The sequence below is a fragment of the Protopterus annectens genome, chromosome 4.part0 (assembly GCF_019279795.1).
Source record: "Protopterus annectens isolate FY-2018-M chromosome 4.part0, PAN1.0, whole genome shotgun sequence".
Taxonomy (NCBI): Eukaryota; Metazoa; Chordata; order Ceratodontiformes; family Protopteridae; genus Protopterus; species Protopterus annectens.
This window is the reverse complement of record NC_056733.1, coordinates 1,221,543,644-1,221,571,179: the sequence shown is the minus strand read 5'-3', so window position 1 is coordinate 1,221,571,179 and position 27,536 is coordinate 1,221,543,644.

Below are 27,536 nucleotides of genomic sequence, written 5' to 3'. Positions count from 1 at the left end.
TGAACAGCTACTCTCCGTTAAATAATAATTTATGGTCCATGAAAAGAGAGAGGTATCTAAACTAACTGTACTGTAAACGTAAGGGGAGATGACTTTATCTTTTCTCAGAAGAATGCTCGGCTCATTGAGAACACATAGAGTGTACAGAAGTAGATATCTCCTTTTCACTTTTTTGCATCATTTTAGCACCCTGTAGCAACTCTGATGTGTTCCTGTAATCCATGCATTTGTCTTTGACAGATTAGCAATTCAGCATAACTGTATTCCAGTATTATAATCCTCTTTGTATCATTTTATATCACTGATGAAATGGCTTGCTTAATGTTGTAAAGCAAAAAAAGAAAAATACTTTCTGTTGAACAAACTGGAAACCTGAATCTACACATAAGGTCATAACACAGTGAAGATTTATTCTGTCTGTAAATATATATATTTATTTCCATCAAAAAGAAATAAAAATATGCTTCTTGAATATGAGGGAATGCATGTTTATCAAACTTCTTGCGTCAGCCTTAAGAAATAAGACGTTTTTTACTGAATATTGATGGATATGAAAAAAAAATCTTATTTCTGCTTCATATAAAGAAACTGAGCACACGTAAACACAGAATAAATGTTTATGGTGTTATGATCTGGTACCCTAGGTACAGACTGAAATAAATTCAGTTCAAATACTAAAGCCGTGACATCACAGAAGCAATGAGAAATTAAGAAGAACTCCTAATCTGAAACAAAAACAGACTCATTCACAAAATAATTGGTATTGACCTGAAACTGTAACAGCAGGAAGTCAAAACCATAGTAAAACCAATTAAACCTTGAAATGAAAAAGCTATTAGAAAAAATAAAATGTACTCTTTAAAATGAAAAACAGTCTTTGAATTCTAGCTGTGGTGTATGATATCACTGAGGAAATAAAAAGTGATTATTGCGACGGGGAAAATAAATATTTTAACACCCTCATGTTCAGCTCATGAACAGTCATGATATAAACTATGGTAAGATCAGTTTTAGCAATATTTCCTCTCCTGCTTCCATCCTTCATAGGTTCATAGGTAGGTACTAGGCTATCTGCCCAAAGGCATTTATAAGCCTAGCCAGAATGTGTTGGCTTTCGCTGCCCTCTTAGATTAGTTCCCTGTGCCCCTGTCCAGCAGAGCCACTGAAGTGATCCCCGAGGTAAATTTTTGTTTCCCATCCACTCGTCGGGATTTTTTTGAAGAGTGTTAGTGAGCTTTAATGGTTACTTATCTGTCCACATTATGTAATGCAAGCATGTTTCCACTTATTACCAAAGTTGGTTGCGTGGGTTAAAGATATACAAAATATCCATCCATACATCTATCTAGCCATTAAAGGTGCAGATAAACAAAGCACCTGAGAGTTATTAACTCTTCCACAACATGCAAACTGTAGTGCAGACATTAATTGCTAGGAATATGGAACTAGATCTTTCTCAAGGATAATCTAAATTGAGCTTTCAGTTGTTATAATATGGAATGTTTGTTGTTCTACATATCTAAAGGTCATAGCTATTTAGTAGGATAGACATTCCTGGGATTTAATAAACTCCATGCAGGAATACTGCTATTCCTGCACAGAGTGAACCGTGTCCATTTAGCATTAGCATTAACAGCAATGTGCCTTCCATGTTCATGAAGGTGTGCTGCTGCTAAGGCTAAACAGACACGAAGAGTACTGCATGCAGGGGGCATGTCTAGGAAGTGCATGCACAGCTAACCTGCCCTCTGCACTCAGAAAGTGCCATACGTCACTTTTGAAAAGCATTTCAGTGTCCGCGGACACTGAAATGAAATACAATTGAGTATTTCAGTGTCTGTGGACACTGGAATAGATAGAGGAGCATGAAACAATGCAAGGGATGTGTGACAGGTGCTTTGTAAAAGTGCCATACAGCCATAGCTGTCAACTGTACAGGTCTCTGCAGAATGTCCAGATGCCTCCCTCACATACTTCTCCCCCTCTTAGAGCAATAAAGCAGTACAAAGCCATAAATATTGTGGGGACAAAGGCACAAAAATAGGAACATATTGCACTGACAAACCCGAAAACTGATAGAATAAAAGGTTTGCATTAGTACAGACCACCTGCAGGGTATGAAGACTGAAACACAAATGTCTGCCATGTGAAAGCTCCTTATGGCCATAGCCATCAACTGTACAGGTGAAAGCGCCATATGGCCATAGCCATCAACTATACAGGTGAAAGCACCGTACAGCCTTAGCTGTCAACTGTACAGGTCTCTGCAGAATGCCCAGATGCCTGCTCACATACTTCTTACCCTCCTAGAGCAATAAAGCAGTACAAAGTCATAAATAATGGTGGGACAAAGGCACAAAAATAGGGACACATTTTAAAAATTGCACTGACAAACCCGAAAGCTTATAGAATAAAAGGTTTGCAGTAGCACGGACTTCCTGCAGGGTATGAAGACTTAAATATAAATGTCTGCCATCTGAAACTGCTGTATGGCCATAGCCATTAACTGTACAGGTCTCTGCAGAATGCCTGGATGCCTGCCTCACATACTTCTCACCCTCCTAGAACAATAAAGCAGTATAAAGCCATAAATAATGGGGGACAAAGGCACAAAAATAGGGACAGTTTTGAAATAGTGCACTGACAAACCCAGAAAGTTGATAGAATAAAAGGTTTGCAGTAGCACAGATCTCCTGAAGGGTATAAAGTCTGAAATCCAAATGTCTGTCAGTATGTTCTGTCTTAAACTCTAAGTAATTTGCCAAAGATTTGCTAGAAAACCACAGTCACACTTCCTAAATTTGCAAGACCAATAATTAAAATCTGTCCCTATGTGTCCCTTTACAATTTTCCTTATTGTGACTTACAAGGAGTACAGCATTGCTGAAACATCCCATAGGAGATAAATAAAATTATGCAGCTGAAATTATCAGGCTGAGAGAGCATAGTGGTTAGAGTCCCGGCTTTGCATGCAGACATTCATGGTTTGTGTAACAAGACAGGCACTTTATTTTTACATGGGAAAGTAGTGTTAAGATTATTATTGTTATTTTAAATTATGTAGTAATTGATATCTGTCAACCAGGGTAGTGTAGCTGGTCTAAAATGTAAGTGAGAGTGCATATAACGTGAAATCACCCATGTACACACAAGTATGCCATGCAGTATAGTCACACCCTATGGTAATGTAATGAAAACACATAGAGAGATGTCATGTAAAGTAAATCATATACACTTACTAATATGTCAGGAATGATTAATGAAGCCATAACCTGATAAGAGCAGCATATATGTCCCTGGAGGAGTGGTTTCAGCCCAGAAATTAGTAGTTTATTGGCATTATGGGCTAATTTCTATCTCTTTCATTTCTCTGCTATAAAACCCGCATTTGTAAGATTTTTGCACTTGTATACAGCTCATCAAGCTCCTGCCTGGTGCCCTGTAGAGTCCTACAGCAGCAGAGAGCCAAAAGAGAGACTTTGGAGTAATTAAGTATAATTTTTTCTGCATTTTCTTGCTGTCTTTAGCTAATTCTGCCTAAAATGCTGTTTTTTTAGAGTTTCTGTGATTTAAAAAACTTGTTTCAGCTACATATTGTACTTATTTTACTGCCTGCACTTTAACAAAGTCATTTTTGTGTTTAAATTACCTGTTTAACTGTTGTAGGTTACACACTCAAGTGTGATAGCCATTTATGTGCATTTAAAGTGTTTTTGATTGCATCTGCTTTATTTTCTGAAAAAAAAAAAAAAAAAAATATATACTTGTTTTCCCACCTTTCTAAGCTAGTATAGACCAGTTTTCAGCTTAGTGCTGAATTCAGGGCTGTGTTACAAGTTTCTGTGTTTCCCCATACCTTACTTGGCTAGAAGGAAGTGTCTCTGTTCACCTGTGAGAGAGAGGAGCTTTGAGCAGCTTATCTGTCCCTGGAGGAGTGGTTTCAGCCCAGAAATTAGTAGTGTATTGGACATTTTGGGCTATTTTCTATCTCTTTCATTTCCCTCCTATAAAACCCGCATTTGCAAAGTTTTTGTGCTTGTATACAGTTCAGCAAGCTCCTGCCTTATGCTCTGTTGAGTTCTACAGCAGCAGAGACACAAAAGAGAGACTTTGGAGTGATTTAAGTATAATTTTTCTGCATTTTCTTGCTGCCTTTAACCAATTCCTCCTAAAACACCAATTTTTTAGAGTATCTGTGATTTAAAAAGCTTGTTTCAGCTACATATTGTACTTATTTTACTGCCTGCACTTTACCAGTCATTTTTGTGTTTAAATTACCTGTTTAACTGTTGTAGGCTACACACTCAAGTATGATAGCCATTTCTGTGCATTTAAATTTTTTTTTTATTGTAGCTGCTTTATTTTCTGAAAAAAAAAAAAAAATATATACTTGTTTTCCCGCCTTTCTAAACTAGTATAGTCCAGTTTTCAGGTTAGTGCTGAATTCAGAGCTGTGTTACAAGTTTCTGTGTTTGCCCATACCTTACTTGGATAGAAGGAATTTTCTCTGTTCACCTGTGAGAGAGGGGAGCTTTGAGCAGCCTATCTGTCCCTGGAGGAGTGGTTTCAGCCCAGAAATTAGTAGTTTATTGGCCATTTATGCTCATTTCTATCGCTTTAATTTCCCTGCTATAAAACCCGCATTAGTGCGGTTTTGAGTGTCGGGCAGTGCCAGATAGCTAGGGTATAAATATTCCTGGCTCCACAAAGTCTACTGTTCAATTTTTTCCCTTGGAACTAGACAAACTTTCAACTTAAGCACTCAAACCATTAACTTCTCAGCCCGGCACTTGCTCAAAACTCATAGCAAGCACAAATAAACCTCAGCACTAGACCCCCCTATACTGTACAGAAGGACAAGGCTCTCTACTCGACCTTACCAGCCAATCAGTAAAACAGTTCACTGTACCTATCCAGGCAAGTCCAAAAGGCAGTTTCAGGTGTACTCTCTGGTCCAACTGGTGAATCCTGGCATTTTGAGGAAATATTACAACTGCCTCATGTACACAGACAACCCTCTCCTCCTACCACCAAACACTAATACATGCGAGAGATGCAATTATACAGCCAAACTGAAGGCTAAGCTCTCTCAACCCAAGAATGAACGAGGCAGTCAAGAGGAGAAGGGAATTACTTGCATCACACCACTAGTCTCACATAGATGTATGAAACCAGCACCGGCAAAAAACACACATAAATACATGAAAACATATTCAGAGGCTCTAAATAAAAATATGCAAAAGCAACAGAGACCTCCAAAGCAGACATCCAAGCAACCTACACCCCCCCCACCTCAAACCATGAAACATATACTTCACAAAACCAGTGTGCCATGCAATCACAGCCCTTAAGGCAAAATAACATACCCAACACACCAGTAATAGGTGACTCTATAGTCAGGCACACTGATGTCCCACTCACTAGGCTGAATAAGGGAGAAGGTTACTGTTAGCTGCCTGTCGAGTGCCAGGATACGCCACATAACACAAGCACTCAGGTCACTCCAGAACAAGTACAGATATGACTCTGTCATTGCCCAGGTGGTGTGAATGTCCTGAGCTGTACCTCCCTGGACTACATGAAAAGAGACATGAAGGAGCTCTCTGATCACATAGTCCAGGCCAGTATGACCCTGACCCTGAGTAGCATCCTGCCCTCACCAAGAATGATACCATGGTATAAAGAAAAAATTATCGATTTCAAAAATTGGCTAAGCTTCTGGCATCATTCAAAGGGGATCCAGTGTCTGTCAACCTGGGATGACATGCTCAACAAGCCACGCTGCTTCCCTAGAGATGGCTTGCACCTGTCACCCTTAGGCTTTTGAATACTGGCCAAGGCTCTTGCCTCCACCATACTGCCTTTTTTAGGCAAGGCTCAAAAAACAAACCCACTGCCGTAAATAGCACAAGTAACAAAAAATGAGGGTAATGCTACTCAATACCAGAAGTCTAAACCTCAAAATGCATGCACTCGAGGCACTTCTCAGTATGGAGAAAATCGATATATGTGCAGTAACAGAAACCTGGTTAAAGGCTCCAGAGAGAACCCCAGCAGTACCAGGCTACAATTCATACCATACCTTTCAGCCACAAAACCCAGACCGAAATACAAAAGGCGGGGGCGTATCCATATTCATCAAGGATACCCACACCTCCAGGTTAGTGGCACACCACGATGCTTCAGAGATCATCCATGTGCAACTAACAATGGGAAAAACTGCAATTCAAATTGTAGCTTGCTACAGATAACTCACCATGTCCCAGGACCCCAACTTTGTATTTCTGGAAACTCTGAGAAACATAAAGGTCCTACCAATCACCCTGATTTGGGGTGATTTCTATTACCCAAACATTAACTGGGAGAAATAATCAAGTACTAACTCCCTTGTCCAACATTTCCTAGAATTTATAAACACAAATACCCTGGATCAACTGGTCAACATCCCCACCAGAGGTGAAAACATATTGGACCTGGTCATCACCAACATGGGCGACCGGTGTTCCACACCGGAGGTCAACCCCTTGCTGGTTAGATCTGACCATAAACTAATCACTCTGGATATCCACATTCCACCTCCACGCCCGGTCAAAGAAACCACTGAGAAAAACTTTTCAAAAGCAAACTTCATGTTACTTAAGACCGAGGTGGAAAGTTTCAAAGCCCCCATGTTAAAGAATAATGCTGTCCAATTTGCAAAATCCTTTACTAATGCACTCTACAGGCACCTACAAAAATGCATGGATCATGCTATCCCAAGCAAAACCAAGACTCACTCCTCCAAGAAAAGGAAACCAGTCTGGTGGACCCCTGCTATAAACAAGCTATACAACAGAAGGAGGAAACTAGTTCAGAAAAGAGTAAAATCCCAAGAAGGGACGACATCTCTGATCAGTATCTGCACATGGTAAGAGTTGCAGGAGCTAGGTCTGACTCTAAACCAGTTTCAAGTGGCGTTCCCCAGGGCTCAGTCCTAGGACCCTCCTGTTCAGCATATACTTGTTAGAGGTACAGGCAAGCACAGGAGGACTATGGCTGACCAAGTTCGCAGATGACTGCAAACTAGGGACTATAATTGACTCTCTGGCTGACACAGACATCCTCCAAAAGGATCTCACTGAGACAGATTCCTGGTGTCAAAACCATGGCCTCAAGCTAAATACCAAAAAGTGCATAGTCATCCCCTTTGGAAAAAACAAAGTACCCACAAACGACCAAATAGGTGGTAGTCCCCTAAATACGGAAGACATAATATGGGATCTGGGGACCCAAGTAGATAGCAATCTCTCCTTTGATAATCACATTGCCAAAGTGGTCAGAAAATCCTTCTATGTGGCCCACCTAATCACAAAAGGATTCGCATCCAGATCAAAAGAGGTCATTGCGCACCTCTACTCATCACTCATCAGACCCATCATTGAGTACAACACTCCATTTGGGATATACCTTACAAGACACCTGCAACAGCTGGAAAGACCACAGAAGTACCTCATCAAGAGGATCACTGGCCTCAAACAGATGCCCTATGCAGCTTGACTGAAGAAACTCCAGCTGTACTTGGTTGCATACCGCCTACTCAGAGGTGATCTCTGTCTGACATACAAGGCCATGTCCAACCCAGAACTGATGGACATGCTCCACCTAAAGAAAACCATATCCCCTCAAGCCACATGCTCTAGGGATCTAAACCTCACCACAACAATAAATAGGCCATGCTGGAGGGATAGATTCCTGTCCCAGAGACTTTCCATGCTCTAGAACAAGATTCCAATATACTTTAGGCAGAGCTCCTTGCTAACCCTCTTCAAGAGAAACCTTGACAAGTGGATGGGAAACAGAAAGTTTATCCCAGGGATCACGTCAATGGATCTGCTGGACAGAGGCACAGGGAACTAATCTAAGGGGCGGAAAAAGCCAACACATTCTGGCTAGGCTTATAAATGCCTTCGGGCAGATAGCCTAGTACCTACCTATGAACCTATAAACCTATGAAAAGTGAGCAATGGTAAGCAGTGCTCAGCTATGATTGATTGGTTTAAGCATTGCTTAAATGTGAATGCTAAACAGCAGTCAGCTTAGGTAACCAGATTTGTGCAACGCTAAGCTGTGCTAAACATTTTCAAAATCGACCAATGATGGCAAAGGGCGGGAATATTGCCTTATTTAAACCACACAGGTAGGAACACAGCCAGTACCTGTTATAGTTCAACCTGTGCAGGAATCATGGAGTCACTAATAAAATCATCCAAGGCCAACTTTGACAGAAAAATCGCAAAAGACACAAAAGACAATCACAAGGCCTTCTTTAGCTATGTTAGAAACCTGGGTGGAAACTCCCAGATATGCTCAGAGTTAGTCCAAAATGACACAAAATACACTGAACCCACTGACATTGCCAACATTCTGGCAGACAGGTTCACTGCAAATTTCTCCTCCCCCTCCCCACCAAAAGGAGAAATAACCATCCCAGCAGAGTGTAGCCTCCCTAACATCTCAGATGCCCAGGTGTGAGCCGCCCTCTCTAAAGCTAAAAACACAGCATCAGTGGGACTGGATGGTGTCCCGGGCTGTGTGCTACATGAACTCCAAGAGGAACTAAACCCACACATAAGGCTGCTGTTTAATCTTAGCCTTACTTCAGGATACGTACCCAAAGAGTGGCGTACGGCAACAGTGGTCCCACTTCACAAAGGCGGTGCGTCTACGGATCCTGGAAATTACCGCCCCATAAGCTTGATGAGCCTGGTCTGCAAAGCTATGGAGAGGATCATTATGGAACTCATAAACAAAAACATTGGGGACCTACAGACATTGGATCCTACCAAATTTGGCTTTGTCAAGGGCAGATCCTGCCTTTTGAACTTGGTCGACTTTTTTGAAACAGTCACTAAGGCCATTGATGAGGGCAAGGCAGTTCACACAGCCTACCTTGACCTTGCAAAAGCCTTTGACACAATAACCCACTCGGGCATCATAGACAAACTCACCAGCTTAAATATAAACTCATATGTCACAAGATGGGTTGCAAACTGGCTCAAGGACAGAACCCACAGGGTCAGAGTTGCTGGAGCTATGTCAGACTCTAAGCCAGTCACAAGCGGTGTCCCACACGGCTCAGTCCTGGGTCCCCTCTTGTTCGGCATTTATTTTTCCAAGGTACAGGCAAACATAGGAGGATTGTGGCTGACAAAGTTCGCAGATGACTGCAAACTGGGCGCCATAATTGATACTCCAGCGGACACAAACATCCTTCAGAGAGGCCTCATAGAAACGGATAATTGGTGCCAGAGCCATGGCCTTAAGCTGAGCGCCAAAAAATGTATAGTCATACCCTTTGGGAAAAACAAGGTACCGACAAATTACCACATAGGCGGTAATCCATTAATCGGAAGAGGTAATCAGGGACCTAGGGACCCAGGTTGACAGTAACCTCTCATTTGACACTCACATTGCCAAAGTGGTTAGGAAGACCTTCTATATTGCCCACCTTATCATGAAGGGTTTCACATCTAGATCAAGAGAGGTCATTGTGCCCCTGTACTCTTCTCTTATCAGGCCAATGATTGAGTACAATGCCCCATTTGGGATGTATCTCACCCGACACCTGCAGCAGTTGGAAAGACCCCAAAAGTTCCTCACCAAGAGGATAAAGGGTCTTAAACATATGTCATATGCTGCCCGACTGAAAAAACTCCAGCTCTATTCAGTCGCATACCGCCTACTCAGAGGTGATCTGTGCTTGACTTACAAGGCCATGTCCAATCCTGAATTAATGGACATGCTCCACCTTAGAAAATCCAAATCCATCAGAGCCACGAGAACAAGTGACTTAAACCTCAACACAGAAATAAATAGAATGTGCTGGAGGGACAGATTCATAACCCAGAGGCTCCCTACACTCTGGAACAGAATCCCAGTCCATGTTAGGCAGAGCCCCTCACTGACTCTATTCAAGAGAAATCTCGACGAGTGGATGGGAGATCATAGGTTTACCCCAGGGGTCATCTCTGTGTCACTACTAGACAGAGGCATAGTAAACTAAACCCTAAAAGGGCGTAGTATTCTCATCCTAAGGGGTGGTGTAAGCCACATACACTCTGGCTAGGCTTATAAATGCCCTAGGTCAGATAGCCTAGTACGAACCTATGAACCTATGAACCTATGGCTGGTGTAGGTGAGGGTTCACACTTTAGGGTGCAGTGCTGGGGCATCCTGGTGTCCAGGGTCATGGCTGGACTCCTGGTAAGTAACCGTGATGAGAGACTGCTGCAGGGCCAGTACCAGGTCTCACAGTATAAAGTGGAGGCCTGGGATCATCTCACCCATGATCTCACCAGTGCTACTGGCATCCCCCAAACTGGTGAGCAGGTCTGGCACCACTATGCCAACCTAAAGCAGAGGAAGGGGATGCTCTTGGACCAGTGGATCCAAGATACTAGGGACAACCATGCTCCAGCAGTTTGTATGTATCACAGATATAGGAATACCAAATTCTAGCCTGAGGATGTGATAGACAGGTATGCATAATGTTTGTTTTTCTCCCCTACAGCTGCAGCAGAGAGGGCTAGTAACATTGAAGCTCATGCCGACAGACTGCTGAGGCTGCGCTGACAGGCTGTTGAGTAAATATCTATTTTGCAGTATATTGTGCAAATAACTAAGAAGGAGTACATTGTTTACTGCTAGTAGATATACTGTTACTGTGTTAACTGAATAAATAAAGTTTGTCTGACTAATATTGATCTGTAATAAACTTCTATAACACAAACTGTTGTGTTTAATCTAGTATGTTGTTATAGACTTTGAATGGAGCTATAAAACAAGATATAAAGGAAATGTGAAATACATACTGCAGTAAGCTTTGAACCCTGAATGGTAATGTCTAATGTATCAAAGTGTGTTCCATGCAGCATTGCCTTGTGTTAACGTTTGCTTTCCAGATTGTAGTAATCCAAAGGATTAATGCACAGTACACTGTCTTTCATGCATGCATCACAGGATTACAAGATCAGACTGTCTAACCAAGTGACTATTAGCAGTTCCCCATTAGCTCAGCATGATGAGAAATAGCTTAGTTGTTAATTTTGCACACCCAGACATGGTTCAAATCCAGGGAATGGCACTAAGATGTGTGCATAGCTACACACAAGGAATCAGGAATAAATGTAAAAACAGGTAGTGTTAGCAGCTATTTTCTCCACAAGTTTTACAGCTAAGGAAATGTTGGTATTAGCTGTATGAAGGGTATACTAAGAAACTGTGTATAACAGTTCAACTGTCCCATCACATGCCTGCAAATGACAGCAGGATAGGTACATACAACATTCAATCTTCCCGATACATGTCTCTCAAGTGTCACACTGTCACAGCTAGTGGTCACTGCTACCAATAACCGTGAACACAGCTAGGAAACCAGTTGAAGTATGCCAGTAGCACAGTCACATAACAGCAGTTCAGAGTACCCCTTCTGTGCTGGATATGTAACCCTGACATGTACGAGTCCCCTCTAGTCATGTACCCAACGTTGTCACAGTTTGCCCCATACCATTCCAAGCTGACAGTTTAATAGGTGTGTTTGTGCTACAGAAGCTATGGGCCATAGGTAGATGTAAAGTGAGGGTAGCCCCATAGGGAACTGAGTAGTATTGTTGCAGAAAATAGAAGCATAAACAGTTGTTAATGGACATTTTGTCTCTCCCCCCACCCCTTATCTGGATCAATACTATAAGTCATATACTATGGGTATGTTGTTCTCCAAACCTAATGTTGGGACTTCTGTTCTATTATTGTTCATATAATTGATTGGTTGCATGTTAACATACCTTGCTCAAATATCACTGTTGGTGGCATGGTGCCGTCAATGTTACTGGCATGCTGTTATGATGCATACTGTCCTTCCATTTATGCATGTATTCTGTTTGCTATGCAACTGTTTCATGTCTGTTTTATGGGGTTAATTGGAACACCCACGCATGCTGTTATAACTAATCTTGAAATGTGTCATTCATGATTAACCAACATATTTTGTAAAACCTCAACACCATACCACTTTTGGGAAGGTGGATCCACCTGTCCTGCCTCATATGGCCATGGCACCAAGTCCCAGCATAACTGGGACCAAAGCTGAGACTTTCTTGTCTGTTGGTCCTGCACTACCATTGGGTGGAATCACTTCAGGGGATGAGGCCTGTCCCCTCCCCTGGGAGTGGGCATGGACAGGAGCCTGTCACACACAGAGTCAGTTCTGGGGTATGTTGTGCAGTGAACAGAGTTGGATGACTGGCTGCACCAGATGGAGGGCCGCCTGGTGCACCTCGAAGAGCAGGCTGCCCCTACTGTCCTGTCCCCAGCACAGCCACCTTCAGGGCCATGAAGGTGCAGTGGTGACTGCCCATGGGTGTGGACCACAGTCCCACTGTATCTATTTGGGAGCTCATTGGCTTTGGATTCCCAAACACCATCCCCATCAAAGGTGTTTACCCCCCTCATGTGCCATATATTGCCCCTGTCTGCTGTTTTGTCTGTCTGCAAATTAAACCTATCCTACCCAACCTACCTCCCCAAACATACCTACAGCCCTTCTCAAACATCCCATGCTCACCTTAAAAAACAAAAAAAGGGCATCTGTCCAGCAAAAAAAGCATTGCCCCCATATGTAGCTCTACATTTCGCCCCCAAGTACAGTGAAACTAATCAATGTGCCCACAGATTATTCTGCAAATGTCTGTCACCAACACCACTCCCTGTGGGGTGTAATGCTGTAAATTCCAATTTCAACACATTATTCACAGCTGTTGCTCCAGAAGAAATGTAGAGCCCTACCTTTCCTACAACTGTCCTGCACATTCCTAGCTGGTTTTCTTAATGTTTTACCCCATGCTTGCCCCCATTTCACCACTTTCCTATCACCCTTTGTTCTTTTCTTTAATTAAAATTAATGTGGGTGTAAGTTGGAGTAAGCAGTGCTAAGCTAAGAGGAGTTAACCGTCTGTAAGCATTGCCTAGCTTTGCGTGAAACCATGCAAACCTGCTTACAACGGCTTAAAAGTGCTTTAATCACTCTGTCTCCATCAGCCTTTGTTCTGCCCCGCAACAAAATAATCAGCTCTGCCAAGTCCCGAACCCAGGATACTGTACACTAAAACCACAGAAATGTACTACTACATCATCTGAGCTATAGGAATCTGCAATGCTTTTACAAACATATCATGCATTCTGACCATGTAACATTAATAAAAAAAGTCATCAGTTCCAAGTGTGGAACCCAGGACCCTGTGTGTTACAATACAATCACAGCAACATACCTCTACACCATCTGAGAAACTTGAAATGTTTTAACAAACATATAATGCATGACAGTCATTTAACATAAGGGTAAAATATATATCCATAATACTCTTATATACATATATATGTATATGTACATACCAATATATATATATATATATATATATATATATATAGGATCATAGGTGTGTACTAGGCTAATGGCGCCCTGGAGTATATATAAACCTAGCCCAAGAAGATTCCTTGGCATCATGCCACCCAAAGTTAGTCCCCAGTGCCCCAGTCAAGCAAGGCCACTGAACCGATCCCCAGGGTGAACTTTCTATTGCCCATACACTCATTAAGTTTTCTGTTAAAGAGGGCCAGTGAAGTGTTCTACTTGACGTGAATGGGAAGTTTGTTCCAGAGCATGGGATGTCTCTGGGTTAGGAACCTGTCCCTCCAGCATGTTCTGTTTATTGTGGAAATGAGTTTAAGGTCCCTTGCAGCATTTGGCACAGAGAGATTGGGATTTCTTTAGGTGCAGCATATCTAGCAGCTCTCGGTCAGACATGGCTTTGTAGGTCAAACAGAGATCGCCTCTAAGTAGGCGATAACAGACAGAGTATAGCTGGAGTTTTTTTGAGTCTGTCCATATAGGGCAGTTGTCTAAGGCTTAAGATCCTCTTAGTGAGGTATTTTTGTGGCCTTTCCAGTTGTTGTAGGTATCTAGTGAGGTACATACCAAATGGGGCATTGTTTTCTATAATAGGTCTAATGAAGGATGTGTAGAGAGGGATTATGACCTCTTTCTTCCTTGATGAGAAACCATTTGTAATGAGATGTGCCACATAGAAGGACTTTCTGACTACAGTGGCAACGTGGTTATCAAAGGAGAGGTTGCTGTCAACCTGTATCCTCAGGTCTCTTATCACACCTTCAGTGTTTATTGGGCTACCACCTATGTGGTAGTTCATGGGCACCAAATTTTTTCCAAAGGGAATGACAATGCACTTTTTGACATTGAGCATAACGCTATGGTTCTGGCACCAGTCATTATTGTCAGTGAGGCCTTTTGTAGAATATCTACATCAGTTGAAGAATCAATAATGGCTCCAAGTTTGCAATCATCTGCAAACCTGGTCTGGCAGAGTCCCTTTGTGTTGGCTTGAATGTCAGAGAAGTAGATGCCAAATAGGAGAGGACCTAGGACCGATCCCTGTGGGAAACCACTTGTAACTGGTTAGTAGATTTGTCGTCTGCTACTTTCACAGTGTGGGTTCTATCAGTGAGCCAGTTGGCAACCCATCTTATTACATAGGGGTTTATGCCTAGTTTAGTGAGTCTATCTATGATTCCTGAGTGAGGGATGGTGTCAAAGGCCTTGGCAAGATCTAGGTAGGCTGTATGAACTACCTTGCTCTCATCCACAGCTCTGGTGACAGACTCGAAGAAGTCTATCAGACTGGAGATTCCCTATGTCCTTATTTATAAGGTCCATGATGATGCGCTCTATAGCCTTACATATCAGACTTGTCAGGCTAATGGGGTGGTAGTTCCCAGGGTCTGTATTCGCTATCTCTTTGTGGAATGGGATGACCATAGCAGTGCACTATTCAGTAGGAACAAAGCCTGAAATGAGGCTGTGATTGAACAGGGTACTCCGGTGTGGTGCCAGTTCACTTTGTAATTCATGTAGAACACAGCCAGGGATATTATCAGGTCCCATGGAAGCTGTATTCTTGGCTTTGGACAGTGCGGTTTGTACCTATGTAGCCATGATAATAGGGGCTTGGCATTCTTGAGGTATTGTGATAGGCCCTTTAGTGGTTGAAAAGGGAGTAAAGTTCACACTGAACCTGTCAATCAATATGTTGGCAATATCAGTTGGTTCTGTATATGTATTGCCATTGTGCTGTAGCTCAGAGCAGATCAGAGTATTGCTATTGCCTTGTAGATTCTTGACATAACTATAGAATGACTTGTAATTGTCTTTAGAATCTGCATCAATTTTGTTTTCATAGCTAGCTTTGGAGGATTTGATGATGGATCTCAATTTTCTGCTGAGGCTAACAAAGGAGTTTTTTCCAGTCTTGGGACTTCACCCTTTTCTGCAACAGTTTTTTCCTTCTGTTGTAGAGTTTGTTTATGGTGGGGGACCACCAGATTGGCTTCCTTTTTTGAAGGAGAGCATCTTGGTTCTGTTTGGTATGGCCCATTTCATTCACTTGTGTATGTGCTCATACAGTGCATTGGTGTATGATTCAGCAGTCATGCACCTATTTTCCATTTGCATGGGTATTGTGAAGTTAGTCACCTCTGTTTTTAGAAGCCCAAAATTGGCTTTGGTGCAGTTTTTTTTTACAGTGGTTTTCTTTAGGGAGGTGAGGGTGGAATGTGGAAATCCATGTTGATTAGGTTGGGGTCAGAACTGACCAGGGAGGAGTTGATTACTGGTGTAGAGTAATGGTCACCCATGTTAGTAATGACCAGGTCAAGGATGTTTCTACTCCTGCTAGGGGTAAGAATGAGTTGGTCCAGGGCAATGGAATCAATGAATTCCAGAAAACAAGCAAGCGTGTTGGTACATGAGTAATTTTCCCAGTTAATAGAGGGGTAGTTAAAGTCTCCCAGTATAAAGGTATATATGTATATATATTCATATAGTAGCATACATTTGATTGTCAGATGTCATCCTGCAGAGTAGAACTGTGAATGCAACATTGTCTTTGCTGGCAACTAAGTGTGTTTCAGATAGATTTATAAAGTGACACTATTTACTGGCCTTTGTCCACCACTGATGTGTGCCTTTGTGCAGGTGTCTTGCTCTAACAGGAGCTAGTGAAACTCATGTCAATGCAAGTGTACCTTGTCCTGTAGGATGTTGATAGTTGTGCAGTCATTGACACCTGCTGTCTAGCTGTAGACAGCACACCAACCTTGTCAGGTCACTCATCCCATCATACGTTTAGACCCCAAATGGAGCCCTGAAAAGCCACAGGAGATGGAGTTTTGAACATTATCATACACACACACCTCCAGGCTGGCCAAACAGTACGACACATGGGAGACATCCAGAGTGCAGTTAAAAGTTGACAAAACAACTACTGATATCATAGCTAGCTACAGGCCTCCAACCATGACTAAGGACATCCACCACACCTATTGGGACCTACTGGAATCTGTCAGGATTCAATCATCTACCCTATTCCTGGGTGACTTTAAATACCCAACCATAGTGTGCATGATCTATGCCACCAAAACATCAATGCACATAGATTCCTTGGCTTTGGAAATGGCAATGCAGTGGATCAGCCAGCCAACACTCCTACGACAGGTGGAAATATCCTGTACCTGGTCCTAAGCAACATGTGTAGCCACTGTAGCACTCCTACATTGCCGTCCTCCTTGGTAATATCTGACCACTTAGCCATCACTGTGCAGGTCACCATCTTCCCTGCCCCCCCCTTTACAGTGTCAAACAGAATTAACTGTACACAAATTACTATAACTCCACTAGGATCAGGCAGAAGTAGCTGTACAGCCAATGTCCCATTTGTTGGAACTAGCAGCAGTGTCCAGGCCCACACCACAATACTATGTGGGCACCTACTTAGCTGTATGGACTCAGCAATACCTGACAGGACAACATCATCTCCCTTAAGGTAGGGTAAATGCTCATGGTGGACAGAAGCAATACGCAAATACCATAATAGGTGGAAATAATTGCTGGATGGGCCAAGGAGGAACAGGTACCTCATTGGAAGCAATGTTACCCTGGTCTGCAAAAGCAGATAAGATCACAGGTGATTTACCCTAAGGCTGTCTTTGAGTGCAAAGTGGACACATCCACCAACGCCAATCACTAGGCCTTCCACACATGTCTGCAATTCCAGAGGCAACACACAAATATGCTCTGTAGTGGTGGCAGATAGATGAAGATATAGGCAACCGGCTGCAGATAGATGAAGTGTAAACATCACACCCTGACCCCCATTGGTACACATGTGCAGGTAAAGCAACTGCCCTCTCCCATCATCATCAGGAAGCAGGTCTGTAATGTCCTCTCAAATGCAACACACAGAGGTCTCCATAGGCCTGACACCATCCCTCGCTGTATCCTACATGAACACAGCCATGGGTGTGTGTGTGTGTGTGTGTGTGTGTGTGTGTGTGTGTGTGTGTGCGTGTGTGCGTGTGTGCGTGTGTGTGTGTGTGTGTGTGTGTGTGTGTGTGTGTGTGTGTGTGTGTGTGTGTGTGTGTGTATCTCAGCAAACAAAATACTGCAAGATATTACTTTACATATGTTGTGTTCCCATCGCAGGTGAACAAAGGGGTTGCTGTCCTTCCCCCTCTTACATATACACTTATACATACACACATTTGCCAGACCTGAGAGTAGAACTCCTGCCTATTAAGTTATTTGTACTATAGTGTTAAGCAGTTATCGCAAGCGCTACAGAACTTACAAGGATGACAACTGCTCAAAGGTGCTTCTGAGGCAGTGATGCACAATGCCTGGCCCAGGGGCCAAATCCAGCCTTCCAAACAACACCATCTGGCCCCCAGAGAGTAACCAAAAAATTAAAACAAAGTGAAAAAATAATATGCCTTACTCCAGTCATGCAGACTTTCCAGCACATGCTTGCTTATCTAATTGACTGCAGTTGTGCACACCTCTAATTTTAACCATGGAAGTAACTGTTCTTTCTTGTTTATAACTTATAGTCTGTAAACAGTAGTAACTTTCTGCAAGCATTTGTAATAAGTCATGGCTGCAAGGCAGAATAAAGTTAAATGCAAAGTTGATGTAGAAACCAGGCAATTTCATGACTGCTATCTTAAGTAAAAATAACAGTCACCTGTTCCTAGGGTTGCCAGACATCCCTATTTGAGTGGGACTGTCCCAGGATCAGCAGTCTGATCTTGAGTCCCACACTGCTGGTTAAAATCCCAGTGAAACAGCTTCTGCTTTGTTTTGTTTTTTTTGATTGGGCCATAAGCCCGAATCGCCAAACATGGAGCTACTTGTATTTAATGCGGAACATCAATGTTCCACATTAAAGACCTTTTTTTGGGTCTTCACTTAGTGTGAAAGATCTTTTGCTTTTTTTGCCTTACCTGGCCCATCAAAAATCTAGAAACCCTGCCTGTACCTATTGTTAACTTGTAATGACTTACTATGGTTTGAGGTGGCCCACAGATGCATTAAGAATTCGTGTAGTGGTCCTCCCCACAAAAAGGTTTTAGGCATTGGGTGAGAAAGTCCTCAGAATACTTCATCCAACAAACTTACACATACACACACACACACACACACACACACACACACACACACACACACGCTAGACCTGACAGTAGAACCCCTCCCTATCTAATTATTTGTACTACAGTGTTATGCAGTTATCACACATGATACAATGGTTACTTGGTTGACAACTGCCCAAAGGTGCTTCTAAGGAGAATGACATCAGCAGGACTGCAAAAGCAGGCCACTGGGTGGGAACGTCCTCAAAATACTTCATCCTACAAACATCACACAGACTCACACACACACACACACACACACACACACACACACACACACACACACACACACACACACACACACACACACACACACACACACATTTGCCAGACCTGAGAGTAGAACCCCTGGCTATCTAGTTATTTGTACTATAGTGGTATGTAGTTATTTCATATGCTACAGAGCTTACTGTGCTCATAATTGCCCAAAGGTGCTTCTAAGGGGAATAACATCAGCAGGACTGCTAAAGTAGGGCACTGGGAAGTGTTGTGGGTGGGAAGGTCCTAAAAATACATCATCCTATAAACATACACACTTACACACACACACACACACACACACACGCACACACACACACACACACACACACACACACACACACACACACACACACACACACACACACACACACACACACACACACACACACACACACACACACACACACACACACACACACACACACACACACACACACATTTGCTGGACCTGACAGTAGAACCCCTCCTTATCTAATTATTTTTGCTACAGTCTTATGTAGTTATCAAACATGCTGCAGATGTTACTGGGCTGACAACTGCCCAAAGGTGCTTCTAAGGGGAAAGACATCAGCAGGGCTGCTAAAGTAGGACACTGGGTGGGAAAGTACTCAAAATACTTCGTCCTACAAACATACACACAGACTTATACACACACATTTGCCGGCTCTGAGAGTAGTACCCCTGTCTATCTAGTTATTAGTACTATAGTGTTATTCAGTCATTGCATATGCTACAACGCTTACTGTCCAAAGGTGGTTCTAAAAAGAATGACATCAGCAGGACTGCTAAAGTAGGACACTGGGAAGTGTTGTGGATGGGATGGTCCTAAAAATACATCATCCTATAAACATACACACTTACACACATTTGCTTATCTAGTTGTTTGTGCCTATCTAGTTTGTGCTATACTGTTACATAGTTATTGGACATGCCACAGAGATTATAGGGCTGGGGCCATGCAAAGGTACTTCTAAGGGGAATGACATCAGCAGGACTGCTACAATGGGCCACTGGGAAGTGTTGTGGGTGTGAATGGCCTAAAACTGTTTCACCTACAAACAAACATTCCCTCACTCTGACACACACACACACACACACACACACACACACACACACACACACACACACACACACACACACACACACACACACACTCTCTCTCTCTCTCTGATATACACACTTATATTTGTCAGGACTGACAGTAGAACCCCTATCTATCTAGTTATTTGTACTATACTGTTACACAATTATCACACATGCTACAGAGCTTATAGGGTAGAGAGTTGTCCAATGGTGCTTCTAAGGTGAATGACAGCAGCAGATCTTGTGAAGTAGGGCAATGGGAAGTGTACTTTTTGGGAACAATCTCCTAATACTTAGACCTATGGACACACACACACACACACACACACACACACACACACACACACACACACACACATAGGCAGGTGATGTGATATTATAACCCCACCTCAGTACTATTAAACAATGGAGGTCATCTCTTATGCTGACACATGCGACTGGTTACAACTGGTATGCCACTGTCCACTGCAGGACATCACTCTATGCCATTCAGGGTACTTGTGTGTGTGACTCACTTTGTGTGCATCCCCCTGTATCTCTCTGTCTCTATCACTGTCTGTCTCTCACTTCCCCACATCTATGTGTGTGTATGCTTGACATATTGTTATCTTTTGCCCATATATATGTCTGTGTACCACACACAACGGATGCAGATATATCACATATGGGCCACCTACAGCTAGCTGAGGGTAATCCTGTCTGATGGGTGTGTGTAGGGACAGTTAAGATGTACATAGCCATCTGTATGCACAGACATATATACACAATACAGTCATATAGGCCAATGTGGGTTCCAACATGGCCTGTGATTCTCTAAGTATAGGAGCATGCCCAGTGGGATCTTATATAGTGAGAGTGGGACTCCATTCTAGAGATAGGTATACTCCAGCCCAGGGTTTTGGGTGGTACAGCCATACCTCTCAGGAGTAAACAGGTCTTTCCTAGGAGTACTGGGTTTGCTTAGCATGCATTTTCTAACATATCTGTGGTCTGACAATGCAATGTATTGTGTCATTACCTAGTGACAGACATCTCACATCATTACAGTGCTTTACCAGTGGAATACAAGATGTATGATGCACAGACCAATATTATGAACCCAGCTATGTACATTCTTGCCCAACAGGGCCAGTTGGAAGGTGTGGCTACAGTCAGTTGACTGATGATGCTGTGTAAACAGTCCAGCAACTTGGTGATATACTGGCTGGGGATTTCTTGCTTGTGTGGTATCTTTCTTACCTGAGATGTCATATTCTATTGTGGCCATACCTCTCAACTGTACATTTTTGAGCAGATTGTCCAGATGTGTTTGCCTAGAGGTTTTGTCCAGCCTACATAAAATTGTGTTTTTATGGCAAGTTAGTTGCATATAATTGAAGACTGATGTTACAAAATAATGACAGACATTACTGTTTCAGATTACATAACCTTCAAACAATTCCCACTAATGCAAACCCCTCAACCAATCAACTTTCTCAGTATGTAAGGGCAGTATTTACACCACATGCCTATCATTGTGCCTTTGTCCCACTTTTATTTCTGACCTTGTCCAGATGTCTTGCTGTCAGAGTTTAGGAGGTATGGGTGTGGGTACGGAGTGCATTCTACAGTGCAGACATGTCCATTATATGAGTAGCATATTCCACATAGCACTGTGAATTCTAGGTATGTCAGTGGCAGAGCAGTAGGTGTAGTTGACATGCATAATAGTTGGTAATGCAGTTATCTGCACATGGCCCTGTCAAAGACAACACTGTACCTAGGCCACTACAACACAACAGCCAGGAGTAAGTGCTGGCCAGATCCTGACAGTATTAACCACACATACACATAGCTCATTGACCCCTGTATATTATGGACATGCAACATATTTTCATGTGTATTGTGACAGCCCTTGCAACATGTGCTCTGCTGCTATTTCCCTGCAAACATACATATTACTGCATTTCTGCTGGAATATGGGGGGTTCACACCTGTCAACTGTACACATTTGCACAGACTGTGCTGATATTTGCTATACATTTTGGTTCCATTTAGCATACAGTTTATTTTATTTTATTTTATTTTATTTTATTTTACATTTGTTGACCGGGCTAGTCTGGCTGGATACATGTCCATTTTCAGCAGAGGCCCGAGGAGAAAAGCTCCACTAAATACTAAGTACATTACATAAAAAAATCATTACTCTAAGATATAGCAAAAATCAGAAGTCATAAAAACACAAAGAATGAAAGATAATTTCAAAGAGAAACAAGTTTACAATATGCAGTTCATTACATGTTAACAATTGTACATAAAATGTACATACCTAAATCTGAACAGTAAAAGGAAGAGAAATGAAAAAGATAGAGATGAAAAGAGTGGAGGAGAAACAGAGTACGAGAAAATGGTTAGTCAGGTGTACTGCAGGAACAAAGCCAATGATTTTGGAAGTACAGTTTAATTTTCTGTTTGAATTGTGGCAGGGATGTAGTCAGAGTTATGTCACTAGGTAAGAGATTCCAACTTCTACCTATTGTGTTAGTGAATAGAGAACCACCTGCTGTGTTGTTTACCTTTATTGATTTTGTCATGAGTTTACTAGAGGAGCGAAGTGAGTTAAGATTGTTGTAAGGGATTAGAAGTTGAGAGAGTATTGGGGTGTTGTCAGGTAGGTGTAATATGTTGTGGGCTATAGTGAGTTGAGGAATTATTAGGTAGTTTTGAAATTCAAGCCAGCCAAGTTGTTTTAGGTTTATACAATGGTGGGTCCTGAAGGGGTTACTAGTGGCGAAGCGAGCTATGTTGTTATAGCAAGTTGCAAGTTTGTTAAGATTGATTTTCTTAAGGTTTGTATAAATGGGGGAAGCATATAGGAGAGTAGATAAGAGATGAGATTGTGCAATTTTGGTTCTAGTTGCTGGGGTTAGAAAAGGTTTGATATGATATAGGGATCCAATTTTTCTGTTAACAATCTTGATGGTGTTGTTAATGTGCTGATCGAAGGAAAGATTATTGTCAATGGTTATTCCTAAGAGTTTTGTAGTTGGATCAGGTGAGATGATAGTGCCATTATTTGAGGAAATGGTAAAGTTTAAAGGGGGGGACCGAGTGGTGGGGGAGAAGAGGAAGAGTTTTGTTTTTTTGGCATTTAGTAGGAGAAACCGTCTAGAAAACCAAGTTTCTACTGTGTTAAAGGTATTTTGGGTCAATGAGCTCAGTTCAGTAGAGGAAGGTGCTGAGCAGATAAGGGTAGAATCATCTGCGTATTGTATGTAGGTTGCTTGTGGGATTGCAGTCTGAAGATCGTTAATAAAGAGGGAGAACAGCAGTGGACCAAGAATGGAGCCCTGGGGAACTCCGATGGAAATGGGCAAGAGTGATGAGATATGGTTTTCCCATATTACTGCTTGTGTCTGTTGTTAAGATAAGATCTAAACCAATTAATGGCTAGTTTATCACAAGAGAGAGATTCAAGAATGTTAATTAAGAGAGAGTGGTTGACCATGTCGAAAGCTTTAGAGAGATCAATGAAAAGAGTGGAAGAGAGAGTATTGTTGTTTCGATTTTTGTTGATAGTATCTACAAAGGAAAGAAGGGCAGTGGTGGTACTGTGGTGGGGTCTGAAACCATGCTGGCAGTTTGCTATTATGCTGTGAAGAGAGAGATAGTGTACCAGTTGCTGATGAATACATTTTTCCATGATTTTTGCTAGGGGTGAGAGAAGGGCAATTGGTCTAAAGTTGGAAAGGTCAAGGGAGTTACCACCTTTATGTAGTGGGATAATATAGGAGACTTTCCAGATATCAGGGATGGTTCCTTCTTGGATAGTTCTGTTGATAAGTAAGGATATAGGATATGCAATTTCTTTGGCAGCTTTCTGAAGGAAAAGAGAAGGGAGCTTGTCAGCAGAAGGGGTACAGGGTTTCAGTTTGTGAATGAGTCTGTAGATGAAAGAAGTAGATATAGGTTTTAGAGAGAAGTTGTAGGAGGAGTTAGTTATGTTAGTTGGAATATAAGAGTTGTTAGAGTTCATTTGTTTGGCTAGGGATTGAATAGTTTCAGTGAAAAAAGAGTTGAAAGCATTAGCAGTCTGGAGAGGGGTTTCTGGGTCAGCATTTAGAGGCAAGGAGTTTTAGCAATTCCTGGGGAAAGAAGTCTATTTACTGATGACCAGAACTGTTTAGAGTTGTTAATATGAGTTTCCTGAAGTTTACAGTAGAAGTTTTTCTTGTCAGAGATTATTGATTTTTTAGCTAGATTTCTAAGCTGGCGGAAATTAACTAAATCAGGGTTTTGTCTATCGCATCTCCATTTTGTCCATGCTTTGTTTCTAGCATGAATGAGTTTTTTAGTATTGTCGGTCAGCCATGGGGCAGATTTGGTCTTTACTCTAATAGAACGTTCTGGAGCATGTGTATCAAGTATGGATAAGAATGTAGTATTAAAGAATAATACTGCCTCCTCCAGGGGAAGTGATTTTAAGCAATTCCAATTGCATGCTCTCAGTTCAGCTTTAAAAAGGTCTATGTTGAAATGCTTGATAGATCGAATTAGCCTTGTATTTGGGGGATTAACATATTCTGATTTTTGTCTAGTAATGTAGGTTAGGCAGTGGTCGCTGATGTCGTCTGGCATAGTACCTACTTTATACTGTTTGTTAACTTTATTTGTGAGTATCCAGTCTAATATACTCTCTTTCTTACTGGGCTTATTGACTCTTGTAGTTAAGGTAATAGTTTGGGAGAAACCATGTAGGTTAATATGAGAGGAGGGATTGTCAGCATTAATAGTGTTCCAGTCTATGTTAATGTCGCCAAGAATTATGGTTTCTTGGGGGTAGGTGGTAGAAACCCAGCTTAGAAAGTCTTCTAATATTGGAATGTTATTACCTGGGGGAAGATACAAACAAATAATGTAAATGGCTTTTTTGGCATTAAGTTGGAGTTTAATAATGATGGCTTCTGTTTTGCTATTTTGGTTTGGGCATGCTGGTTGAGTAGAGATGTTAAGTTGATTTTTGAAAAGTATTGCTACTCCACCACCCTTGCGTTTTAAGCGGTCATGTCTTACTATATTATAACCTTGAGGTATAATCTCTGAGTCTTTTGTGCCTGGGTTTAGCCAGGTTTCAGAGAGGCAAAGAATGTCAAAAGAGTGGATATCTAAGAGGGCATGGATGAGGGGTATTTTCTTATTTATGCTTTGGATGTTAAGGTGTCCTATGAGGAAGTTATTATTGAGGTTAGGTGAGCAGTTTTGGGGAGGAGGTGAGATAGGGCCAGGGTTGGGGTGGATGTCACCATCTTGTAGGGTAGGATTAACTAGTTTAGTTAAATAGTTGCTCTTTTGAATTGTTAGGGTTTTTGTTTTTTTGTTTGATTGTAGGAGGTAGGTAAGGTGATGTAGCCTGTGGAATTTAGATAGATGATAGCTAGGGGTGGAATTAACATTAGAGTAAGATGTGAAAGTGAGTCTAGTAGAAGTGTGTTTTTGTGAGGAGATAAGATAGTTGTTAAGTGAAATTTCAAAGAAGGTGAGATGGAGGGCCAACTAACTGGGGTACCCTGTCTTGGGGACTAGAGGCATATCACTAAAGACCACAGGTCAGATTGTAATGATGTACATTTGAGTTTCAGACGTCATACCCTTCAGAGCCTTACTGCAACTGCAAGACCTCCTCTGCTATCACTGTGCAAGTCTGTAGGGGAGTAATTCAACATTGTTGCCATTTGTGGGCATTTCCCAGACATTTTGTTATGGTTTTCTACAGCTGGCTTGCTGGGTGAGGCTGAGAGGTGAGTATGGAACCTCCACACTGATATCCATGCCTGTGATGTATGACCCCCCAGTTAGTTGGCCCTCCACGTATACTGCAGTGGGATTTGCCACCTTGGGTACTACTGCATAGTGTGGGGAAGCCAGTACTGGGCAGACATTTCCTGGTGTCCTACATAGCTGTCAGCTGTCTGCTGCTGTCCCAGTAGGCAACCCCATTTCCTTGCATGCATGCAGCAATACCATAGATATGCTACCAAAACATACTGATTCATTCATTTATTGTTAAGAAGACTGACTTAACTTGTGCCTGTGGCAATTGTGTGGATGGTGCTTGAGGGCTACTTATCTTGAATGCACGCAGTACACTCCCTATACATGGTAAGTTACAGGTATTGTGATGTGTGTGTCATCCATTTTTATTGTGTATGAGAGTCAGAGAAAGGTGTCTGTCCCTGGGTGCATACAGTGTCAGTGTGTGTGCTATGAGTTGCCTCTTTGCCAAGGCCTGGCCATACTGGTCAAGCTTCCATCTGCCTACAGGGGCTGGCTCAGGGGGTTCCTCCTCTGAGTCCCTCTGTGCCTGTTGAGACCTTGGCAATGATGGGGTGCTGTGTGGCCCTTCCCCATGCTGTTCCTACTGCAGCTGTTTCTGCAGGATCATATTGTGTAGCATGGCACATACTATGAACATGTGTGCACATGTGACTGGAGAGTACTGCAAGGCTCCACCAGATATGTCAAGGCATCCCAAACACATGTTCTATAATGATCCTGGTTTGTGTGTGTGTGCCTAATTATGACAGTTTTGAGTGGGTGTGTGTGCATTTCTAATGTGTGCCATCATCCACGTCTCCAGTGTATAGCCAGCATTCCCCACCAGATGGCCATACGGGATGTCCCCCTTGGCAAATCCTTGCTACAGCTGTGAGGAATGCCAGATGTGGGAGTCATGATAGTTTTCAAGGCTCCCAGCACACACATTGATGATAATGCCCTGGGCATTGCACACGACCTGGTAGTTGGAGGGGAAGCCCTTGCGGTTTATGTAGACCCTACCCTACTCACCAGGTGGTGCTTTAATGCTTTGATGTAGATGTGCATGCAGTCTATGGCACCCAGTATCTCTGGGTATTCTGCTACATGGTGGAAGAGGTGCATATTGCTGGTCAACTCCTCCCGGGTGCTCGGGAAGTAAATGTGCTAGTAGCCGAATACATTTCTGCACCTCACACTGTTCTTGCACTGATGCCTGCCTGCTTACTGAACCATTAATTCACCTCATTTGCATGGTTTTCACCAGCAAATGAGGTAATTAGCATTATTCAGTAGTGTCCATGCAGGAATAGTGCTGGCACACTCCCAGCCTTGCTTACTGGATCGCTCAGCAGCCATATTCCATGCAAGAGTGGCTACACAATTCATCCATGAAGAAAACAGGTTATTGAATTCCGAGGATTGATTTCTTTTTTTTAGGGCTCAAGGCAATTCCTTTGCAAACCATATAGCATCTAAAATATTATACATGGAGAAATTACAACAGGAATAAATTACCCAAAAAGATACAACTGGGAGGGCAAAACAGATCAGTCTTTCTGTAGAGGCATATGCTTGCCATAATAGCAACCCATTTAAAAGAAAATGTATATATTATATGAATTTTGGCATAGCAATTCCATTGTAATTACATATTTTGTTTTATATCACAGAAAAAAGAGCACTACCATGTGTGTAGGAGGGGGATACATGTGCACGTACACTCTCAAATATATACTAGCATGGATGCATTATCTTCATATTTGAAATGTATAGGTACATTTCCTGTTTAAGTAAGCCATGAATAATTTGCCAGTAATCAATTA